General features: G+C 48.1%; 1 long non-coding RNA gene across 1 annotated transcript in view; it reads left to right on the top strand.

The window, feature by feature from the left end:
• Positions 1 to 1,001: 1,001 nt before the first annotated feature.
• Positions 1,002 to 10,940, top strand: part of LOC144167324 (uncharacterized) — a 46,440-nt gene continuing 36,501 nt past the window's right edge. Inside the window, exon 1 of the long non-coding RNA XR_013321953.1 lies at positions 1,002 to 1,070. This is a non-coding gene — a long non-coding RNA (uncharacterized LOC144167324). The remainder of the gene's footprint in view (positions 1,071 to 10,940) is intronic.

The following is a 10,940-nucleotide window of genomic DNA, read 5'->3' as shown; positions in this document are numbered from 1 at the left end:
GCCGTTAAAATCAGAAACGCCAATTCGTAATTACATTTTTTATTCCTTGAAATCAATAGCTTTCTTCATGAACCTTTTTCTGGTACTTGGCTTTTTTAAATTCACTTTTAATAAAAAGATAAATAATACATGATCAAACGCGGACCAAGTTGTTCGTGTTTTCGAGTGTTACTAAAGAAATGCCTTGCAGAGAAGAGCATGCACAATAGACAATATGTTTGCACAAGTTTACCTGAACAAAGTAAGCTATCGTCCATGTGTATCAGGGTTAATGTTACATAAAAACAAAAAAAGCATGCTTTACCTTCTTTTCAATGCCCATTAGCGTCAACATTCGACGGGCGGGGGGGGGGAGAAGCGAGCGAGTCCAATATATACTCAAATCCTGCGGCTGTAACTAGCTTCGTTGCGAGCAAATTGACGGTTTCTCCTTGCACGGGCAGTGTGGCCCAAAATGAGAGAAAAATATCTCTGCACACGTGTAAGCAGGAGAGAAACAGCAATGTTTCATGTGCTGAACTTTGTGGAAAATATATCTTTCGAACTTGTCCAAAGAGCCGGCTATCATAGAACGGGCGTTGTCACGCAGTCATCAACAGGCGACCTGTGCAGCGGAAGAAGTTCGAATTAAAAGCTCCATTGTTATGACAGTTTGGCTTTTGCAATTTCTTTACCTTCCACCCAATTCTCTCCTCCATATTTTGAGATAGATATAGAGGCGTGAAATGACGCTACTCGTATATGTGCGCCCAACGAAGCTGCACAATTCGTATTTCCTTTGTTGAAGTATAAACCCTTGTGATATTGGGCATATAACACCTTCTGATAATGGACTGGTTGTATTGGTTTCATGGCGGCAAATAATTTAAATAGTGCTAACTATTCTATTGTCCTAAAAGATCATTTTTTTCTTTTAAAAAGAACGCAATTATTTGGTAAAATATGCTTTTTGTAGAACAAGATTGAATCCTTGTTTTTTTTTTCTTAAAATGCAGAACACTGCAGCCATGGCTAAATATGCATTCAAGTGTTTCCAGAAATTTGGAGATGCCGCCCTCACAGTTAAGTCGGTGGGTACCTTTCGGATTTTATCAAACCGTCACAAAACAGGAAAACGAATACATCTTGGCTGTCAAGTGTCTCGACCGGCACAGAATAATAAACGACGAACAACACTGCAACCCAATTTGCACCTAGCCAAATCCAATTAGCTCTAACCAGATAACGCTAATTAGATGGCGGACAAAATAAATGATCCTATCCAACAGAGTTCTCCTCATTCCTGTAGTTACGTCTCCCTAGAGGACGTGCCTACTGCAGCAACACGTGACGAGGCGCTGTAGATCCGCAGACGTTACGAAGTGGGTTAGGCGAAGCCGCTTTCACCCGCCGCGGTGGCTCAGTGGCTCAGGCGTTGCTGAGCTGAGCACGAGGTCGCGGGTTCGAGTTCCGGCCGCGGCGGCCGCTTTTCTGATGGAGGCGAAAAGCAAAAACGCCCGTGTGTACGAGATTTCGGTGCACGTTAAAGATCCCCAGGTGGTCGAAATTAATTCGGAGCCCTCCACAACGGCGCGCCTCATCGCCTGCGTTGCGTCGGCGCGTTAAACGCTACAATCAATCAATGAAGCCGCTTTCATAGCAGTTCGCTTTAACAGCTTAGCCGCTGTTGGTCCAGCCTTTCCGTCCGTTTGCTGAAGCTTGTGCGCCACGCAGAGTTTACCGCACCCGCCGGCAGCCACAATCGCTTAATCTGGGACCGCCAGTGATCCGAATACTGGTCCCACCAATACCGCGCGCAGTGGTCTCGCAGGGCGAGCCCTTCGCCCTCCATCTAGCGAGGGAGAGAGGAGGAAGACTTCTAACTCTGACGTTTAGCTGCCGATTACTTTGCGCGAACAGCACAATTTGCGCGGCGGTGTGCTTCCGTTCTCGGACGAGCGCGCGTCGATCTTCAAACCGATACAGGGCAACCACAGCCCGGCTGTTTCGGCAGATTTCACTGTGAGAGTAACTAGGATAGAGAGAGAGAGAAGAAACATTTATTAGAGCAGACGGTGGTGGTTGAGCCGTCACTCGGTGGGGTGGGTTCACCTCAGTCCAGGTACCCTTGGGCCTTGGCTGCAGCCCTGGCACGGGTGACCAGAAAGATCTGGTCAGCGTGACGGGAGCTGGTCAGCAGGCCCTCCCACTGCTCTGGGGAATGTCTGGGATTGGGGGTAAGCGATGGGGTGTTTTGACAGGCCCACACCATGTGGTAGGTAGTATTAAGAGAGGGGCAGAATTGGCAGGTGAGGGTGTATTGGGTAGGGGAGATAGCGTGGAGGATGGGTGCGTTGTAATATGTGTTTGTTTGTAATCGACGCCAGATGACTGCTTCCTCCTTGGTTAGTTGAGGGTGAGGTTGAGGCAATGTGAGGCGAAGGTTGCGATAATGGTGCAGGATATCGTGGTAGCGTGATGGAACAGCGGGAGTTGGAGGAGGCTGGACCGTAGGTCCTGTTCCTGAGGGAAATGCCCGGTGTGGAAGGGCGCGGGCAGCGGCGTGAGCCGCCTCATTTCCCTCGAGGGACGAGTGGCCAGGGGTCCAGACGATGTACAGGTCGGGGAGGGGATTGATTGATGCGAGTATGCGTAATGCAGGAAGTGAGATGCGTCCACGTTGAATGTTACGGCAGGCTTGCTGGGAATCTGTAATTATTGTAAGGTATTCGGAGCCAGTTGTAGCGGCGATGGCTATGGCAATTTCTTCGGCAGTGGTGGTTGATGTCGAGAGAGTTGTGAGGGAGGTGAGAAGTGTGCCTTCTGAGTTTGCAACCGGCATAGCATGAGCCTGGCGTGTGGGGTAGAGGGCGGCGTCGGTGTAGCGAGATTTACTTTTTAATTAATTTTGATTTGTTTGTTTATTTATTTATTTCTATTTATGTATTCATTTTTTTATTTATTACCAGGGCCCACCCGGATTATATGAGTTCAGTGGTTTTACATTAAAACAAATCTCAACAACAGCTATGAAGAATAGCTGATGATGATGGTTGGAGTTTTTTGGCGCAAGGCCAGCTGGGGCAAAGAGCGCCAAACAAAAGTATCTTAAAAAAAAACTAGCTACTAAAGCCAGAACAACAATAAAATCAATTAACGGCAACGGTGATGGCTGGTGTATAGGGCCAGATTTGAATATGCGTGATAGGAAATGAAGTTTACAAACTTTACGTCTGATAAATACTCAAACACACGTTTCACAGAAACTATGGCATCGTCACCGATAAACAGGGATGGATGTAGTTGGATATGTTGTCTGTATAGTTCTCTGAAGAGTTTGTGTCGTGTTGTGTGAAGTGCCTTGCATGTAATTAGAATGTGAACCACGGATAGGGCCTCTCCGCACCTGCTGCACTGGGGTCTAGAAGATCCCGTAAGCAGATACGAGTGCGTTGCATGGGTGTGCCCTATCCGCAGCCTACTCAAGGCGACTTCCGTGTGTCTGTTGTGTGAGTCACCTGTGTACCGTCCCAAGTGTGGCTTTATTACATGTAGTTTGTTGTCTGTCTGTTCATCTCAGTGTGTTTGCCATGTTCTGCGCAGGTGTTGTCTTATGTGTGACTTGAGGTCTGTGTAGGGTATCGTTGTAATGTCTACAGTGTTCCTGAGTGCAGCAGCAGCGGCCCTCTCGTCTGCAAACTCATTCCCAGCGATCCCTGCGTGTCCTGGGACCCAGCAGAGGAGCAGCTCATGCTTTTGTGCATACGCAAACATAATAGTGTTGAATACAAGATTAACTATGTGGTTTTTGGAGGGCTTGTGCGATGCCAGTGCGCGAAGAACACTCAAAGAATCTGTATAGATGATGGAATTGGGAATCTGGTTCTCAAGAATGTGTCGTACAATAAGTAACATTCCATACGCTTCTGCTGAAAAGATTGTTGCGTGCACGCTCATGGTTCTGGCTGCATTGAAATTCGGACAATGAGCAGCGCACGACACCATAGTGGAGGTTTTAGAAGCGTCACTGTAGAATTCTGCACGTGGGTATTTAAATTGCAAAGAAAGGAAGTGCTGCAGTATTGCAGCTCGCAGTACCCGATTTTTGTCAGGTTTCATAAAAGAAAGGTCGGAGGACATAGGACGAACTTTCCAAGGAGGTAAAATGTCTGAAAAGGATGATCTGTACACATCTAAAAACGAAGCGCTCAGATCCGAGGCTCGCTCTCTCACTCTAAGTAAAAAGGGCAACGGAACGGATGGGCGATTTACAAAAAGCACAGATGTGGATGTGTCGTTAAAGACAGGATAAAAAGGATGGTTATTCAGCGATAAAATTTTAAAAGCATAAAGTAAGTGCATGTACGTCCGTTGGTTCTCAAGGCTCCACTTATTACACTCGGCATACAGACTCCCGACAGAGCTAGTGCGAAAAGCACCAGACGAAAGCCGTAGCCCCAAGTGTAGCACAGGGTCAAGCATTCGCAACGCTGTTTTAGTCGCCCACCCATATACCACACTGCCATAGTCTAAGGAGACCCAACCAAAGCAGTATAGAGCCGTAGTAGGAGTTCTTTGTCGGAACCATACGATTGGTGGGAGAGAACCTTAAGTATATTCATTGGTTTTAGATATTTATGTTTAAGTTCCTTGATGTGTGGAATTAATGTGACTTTCTGGTCAAACACAACACCTAAGAACTTGTGCTCCTTGTTCACAGGAAGCGACACGCCATTCAGTGTAATGTCTGGGTCTGGATGGACCCCGCGCTTCCTAGAGAACACAACGTAGGAGCTTTGTGCAGGATTCAATTTAAACCCATTCTTGTCTGCCCAGCCGGCAAGCTTCTTGACATTAAGCTGGACTTGACGTTCGCATTTTGACATATTACATGATTTAAAAGATATTTGCACGTCGTCTACATGCATAGAATAAGAGATTGTTGGTGGCAGTGCCTTTCCAAGAGAGTTCATCTTTACTATAAAGAAAGTGCAACTCAACACGCCACCTTGCGGCACGCCATTTCCTTGGACGTGAACCTTTGAAAGTGCACAACCAACTCTTATTCTGAACATTCTCTCCGACAAATAACTTACAAGGGTGTTCAACATATTACCCGAAACACCGAATGACCTGAGGTCACTAAGGATCCCATAACGCCAAGCGGTGTCGTAGGCCTTCTCGAGATCGAAAAAAACAGTTAAACAGTACTGCTTATGCACGAAGGCATCCTTGATGTATGAGTCAAGTGCAACCAGTTGATGGTTTGCCGATCGCCCCACCCTAAAGCCTGCCTGGAAGCTCTCGAGAAGACCATTGTACTCGAGAAAGTACACGAGCCTGCGATTGATCATCTTCTCGAAGAGCTTGCACAGGCAGCTCGTCAGGGCTATTGGACGGTAACTTGAGGGAGACGACGGGTCCTTTCGCTCCTTCAAGAAACCACTACAATGGCCTCCCTCCAAGAGTGTGGAATGTGCCCCGAAAGAAATATGTTATTATATAGATGTAGAAGTGCTTCAAGTGTGTCTGCGTGTAGGTGTTGTATCATTGTGTATGTAATGTTGTCTGGGCCTGGAGCTGAGGGTTTACACGTGCTCAGAGCAGCCCTCAGCTCATGTAGTGAAAACAGGGAGTTGTAAGAAGTCTGATTTGTTGTTGTCGTGTAGGGACTCCTTTTTACAAGAGGCTTTATGTTTCAGGAAAGTGTTAGGAGTAGTGTGCTGAACTGGACACGTGTTGGAAGTGTTGTGCGAGTGTGTCAGCCTGGTCTTCCAGTGTGTCCCCTGTTGTACTGAGCAGGCAGGCTGTGTGTCTGTTGTCCTTTGAGTTTGCGTATACGTGTCCATACCTTGCGTGTGTCTGTGTAGGAGTTTATAGATGTTATTAATGAGCGACAACTATCTCTTTTTGCCTCACGGCGCACACGTTTTCCGAATGCCTTGGCCCGTTTGAACAAGAGGAGGTTTCCCGACGTGTGGTACCGACGGATGATACCCCACGCCTTGTTCTGGGCCTCTCGCGCCCGCCTACAGTCATCATTCCACTACGGCCTCCGCTGGTGGCGCGAGGCACCAGAGGCGTTGGGAATATACTTTTCGGTGGCGTCGAGGATGTGCGCCGTGAGAGTTGTGCGGCTTCATCTACGTGTAGGTGTGTTTAGTTGTGTAGTGTAGTTTCGATGTCTCTGTAAATGTGTTCCAGTTAGCTCGTGCTTCATTGAACCTATTATGGGAAGGTGAACTGCTTGGGTCTTTACCTATATATGTAAGTGAGGTGGGGAAGTGGTCACTGCCATATGGGTCAGTTCCCACACCCCACTCGAGAAGAGGAAAGAGAACTGCGGAGCCAATAGCCAAGTCAAGACATAAGTATGTGTTGTGTCCTATGTTATGATAATTAGGCTGTTTATTGTTGAAAAGGCATGCTCCAGAGGATGTAAGAAACCTCTCTATCAGGCGACCCCGGGCATCCGTACGAGAAGAGCCCCAAAAAGAATTGTGAGCATTAAGGTCGCCTGTTAGAATGTATGGTTCGGGCAGCTGGTCCACCAGCGCCTCGATGTCAGAGCTTAAAAGTGTAACATCAGGAGAAATGTTATGGAGCATACCGTTATCAACCTATTAAATATTATTAAGCGTATTGCTACAGCCTCAAGGATAGTGTTTAAAGTGACAGGGTGGCATGCTAAGGATTTCCGGACAATTATGGCCACACCGCCAGAAGAGTGTGTGCAGCCATCCCTGTCTTTCCTGTATACGAGGTAACTATTCCGGAAATTTCGGTGTTTAGAATTCAAATGTGTTTGCTGAACACACATTACACTTGGCTGATTGGTATGCAGAATCTCATACACGTCGTCAAGATTATTCAGAAGGCCTCTGCAGTTCCATTGAACAATATTTTTTCTTCCCATTATGATGTATTAGAGCTACTGGAGTATGACTATTTATGTAGGGTCTTTCGGGGCTTGGACTCTTGGACGGGGTTTCTTTACCTCCTCTGGAGGTTTAGATGGAGGGACCCGCTCCTTCCGCTGCAAAGCAGACAGGAAGAGTCCCACATCCACCTCATCATCTGATTTGGAAGGGGTACCCGGCGTACCGGACCCCCCGGATCTGGCACCCTTAGCGGTGCCCTTCGTTTTGGCCGCGACCACCGAGGGCGTCAGGAGCGCCCCGGGTGGCACAGGCGGTGCGGCGGAGGTGGGAACTGCTGCGGTTTCCACCGTCTCCATCTCCTCCGGGCCCTCGCGTGTGCTTTGGGCAGCGGGGGAGGAGGAAAAAGGGGGTGCAGCATCCCCAACGGACGTGGATGCCACCACAGCCGCTGCTGCCTGAGCAAGCGGCGCGGTGGTGGGTTGAGCTGCCGGAGGCAACCCAGGGGGGGAAGAGGGGGGGCGGCGGCGGGACCAAGTCCGACTCACGGTACTGGGTTCCCCCCGAAACAAGACGCCGCTCCGCCCCCCGGCGAGCTGCGTCGGCGTACCTGCCCAGAGGGAAGGAGGCGAACCTCTTCCGCGCCTCTGGGAAGGTGATGTTTTCGTTGACTTGCAAGGCAATGATCTGTTTTTCTTGTTTGAACTTTTCACAGCTCCTAGAATAGGCAGGGTGTGGGCCCTGGCAGTTCGCACAGGTGAAGTTCTCGGATTTACAATTGTCAGTTAGATGATCATGTGCTGCACATTTTGCACACGTCAATTTACCACGACAAGACGTTGTGCCGTGCCCAAACCGCTGATACTTGAAACTGCGACGTGGGTTCGGCACGTAGGGTCGGATTGGACATCTCAAGAAACCTGCGTTGACCGCCTCAGGAAGGTTTGAACGGTCAAGTGTCAAGATTATGTGCTTAGTAGGAATTATTTCATCATTTGGGCGTATGGTGATCCCCCTCACTGCTGTCACGCCCTCATCTCGGAGGCCCTCGAGCAGATCTGCGTCAGTCTCATTCTTTAGATCCCGATCAGAGATCACGCCCTGGCAGCTATTGAGGCTGCGATGGGGCGTGATCTTGATGTCAACATCTACCATGCCCGTTTGCTTGAGGAGGTTAGACGATTTTTGTTTTTTTCTACTTCTATCAAAACTTCTCCCGTTGTGAGTTTCTTAGCCTTGTACGACTTTCCGATAAGGCTTTCAAGAAACTTGGAGATAAGAAACACAGACTGGGAAGTGATGGGCTTTGTCTTGTCAACAGATTCCATGATCAAAAACCGCGAGAAATTATAAGGCTTTGATAGAGAGATCGATTGCAAAGGAGAAAAAGAAACTTCGGTGCGGCCCCTTTTGGGACCGATCACGTTTGGGGGGGGGGGGGGGGGGTTTGGAAAATGCCATATGATACATTGGAAAGCAGGGAGACGGGGGTACTTTCTCCTTTGACCTTACCCTGGTAGTCAAAGAGGTCCCGGAGCTCCCTGCCTGGTAGACAGGCAGGGAGCCCATCGGCCGGAGCTTGACCAATGCTCCGACGGCCACCGTTCACGGCTTCTAACCCTTCACCTTTCAACTTCTGGCCACGGTAGGTGACAGCTTAAGTATGGGGGGCTCGGGGTACACGGTGTCGCCACTCACCGTCACCAAGATTACTCAAGGTGCCCCGTGCGGGGTATGAAGAATAGCAAACCCACACAAATAATAGGGTGCGCAATTTTAAGAAAAAAAAAACTTGCGATGTAATGGAGGCTTCAACAAGACCCCGTGTAAATAAATATGAAAACCTTTCGTATTCAAGGCTAGCTACAAGCGTTGTTCCAAAGATGTCCCGGTTAGGGTGGCTACGTGAGTTGGAAACAAATTTTGTTCAGTAATGCTGACCTTTAGCATGCGATTCACTATGTCTCGTTTTTCCGCAAATGGTGCAAGCTGTAGTCGGAGAATCAAGCAGAGAAGAGACAGGAGGGGTAGGACGACTGCAAATCCGTGCAAATATGTGATCTCTTTCATATAAAGCGCAAAAGTAGGATAGGCAGAAGAACATTCTGCATGGTGAGAGGGGCCAAAGATTAAGGGGTTCAGAGATAAAGAAAAAGATTAAGGCCGTCGTACTACCTCCCAGCCAAAATAGTACCCTTCAGTCGACAACTCTGCATAGCAAGCAGTTGACAACTGGAATTTCAGCTGAAATCAGCTGAAACGCAAATTAAAAATGTGTATTTTTTAACTTTACTGATAGTTATGTTTGTTTCATAACGCAAGTCCGGTGCGTAATTTCTCATGTAAATTACGTATATAACAACTATATTAAATTAGTATAATACAATATAAATAATAATTTTTATAGGTAACCTAAGTCTTCTTACTAGCTTTAGCACGGAGGTATTATCAGAGTCCTTCAATGCTTCTCTGCTCATGAAACTCCCGGCCAATTTTTGTACGGGGACAAAGGCTACCGCGTGGGGCGCCACCGCAGATCAGAGAGCATCGGGTGGCCGCCGCTGCTCTGTAGCCAAACCGGCAGGCAAGAACGCAGTAGCAGCATGCCCGTTCGCGGCAAATTTTTTCGCCACTCACAAAATGACGAGTCCATTTTAGCAGCCCACGACACGTAAAGCGAAATCGCACTGCTGGTAAGGCGGCGAGCGTCTGTTTTATCTTTCTTACTCCGTGGTCCGTTCCCTGTCGAATGCGCTCTGACTACGCCCCCGGCTGCCCTCCGATCACCACCAGCGCCGCGGCGCGGCGTATTCCGGTTTCGGCGATGCATCACCCACGAAAGGGAGAAAAGGAGGAGTGCGAGACGGAAAGGCGAAGGGTTGCGGGGCTGTTCTGCCGGCGCACACACTCCCCGCTCTTGGCCCGGCGGCCGGACGGCAGTGAATACCCATTTCTTTCCTCCATGTGAAGCGGCAAGTGTTTCATTCGCGCGTTGGATTTCGCCTTCTGGGACGGCTGCGCTGTTATTCAACCACACTCCTAGATCTGGATATTTTAACGAAGTTAAAAGTGCTTCAACTGTGTCTGTGTTGTATTTCGCGTCCGCTTGTGATACCCACCGCTGTGCATTTCGAAGTGCTTCAACCGGGTCGTTTGATTAAGTTTTACGCTGCAACAGTGTTCTAGGTAATATTACGATATTACCTAAATACTTTGTAATCCGTGCTGTTTTGCAATCGCAGTGTAGCATTCGCAAATCGTCGCGTGAACGGTTGCTACGCAAGCGTGCATCCACAGTTCACCCTGTGATCGGCCGCCGCTGTGAAAGTCAACTTTTATTATGAATGAATTCCTGGAGTCTGCCAAATAGAAATTTAGCCTAATGCCCCATAAAGTTGGGCCTAAGTCACGCTGGGAATACGCGATAACTATAATCACTTGTCACCCACCTTGAACATGTTGGTACTCATATTTTCTGACGATTGCTTTCAACCTTGTCACGATGGTTGCACTTTGTGCCCTGCTGCTTTTTATGCGATCGCACAAACAACCGGGTTGCTTGTTTTGTTTTTTTCTTTATCGTATCTAGCGCTCCGCCCAGACGAAACGGCAGTTGGCACTAAAGTTCTGCCCAGGCAGAATTAGAACTGTCAAATACTCCTGCTCTGATCTTCGCCTCTTAGATTTAGACACGCAGGACTACCTATGCACCAGCTCCTCTTCGCGATCGTGTGTTCACAGGTCTTTTTCTTTTTTGCTTGCAAGCCCCAATGGTGCTACCACCCACATTTATTTGCGAGTTGGGTTGTGAAGCCTCCACTGATGACTTACGTTTGCCCACACACACTGACCAAAACAAGCTACAAGGGGCTTTGGTATCCAGTATTCTTACGCTGGAGCATGCTTCAAGGCATGTGATCACAAAAGCACTTTAAGTTTACAGCAAATACAGGTTCTCAAATTGACTGAAAAACTGAAACATCACATTAAGCCTTATAAATCTTTACCTAGTATGTGTGCTAGTTCTGCATCAATTGCTAAAAAAAACAAAAAAACCCGCAACACATGCTAATGAGCTGATCA

This window comes from Haemaphysalis longicornis, unplaced genomic scaffold, assembly GCF_048455015.1.
Source record: "Haemaphysalis longicornis isolate Haplotype H1 unplaced genomic scaffold, Haemaphysalis longicornis Haplotype H1 scaffold_2, whole genome shotgun sequence".
Lineage (NCBI taxonomy): Eukaryota > Metazoa > Arthropoda > Arachnida > Ixodida > Ixodidae > Haemaphysalis > Haemaphysalis longicornis.
The sequence above is the reverse complement of the archived record's forward strand: the minus strand, read 5'-3'. Positions and strand labels throughout refer to the sequence as shown.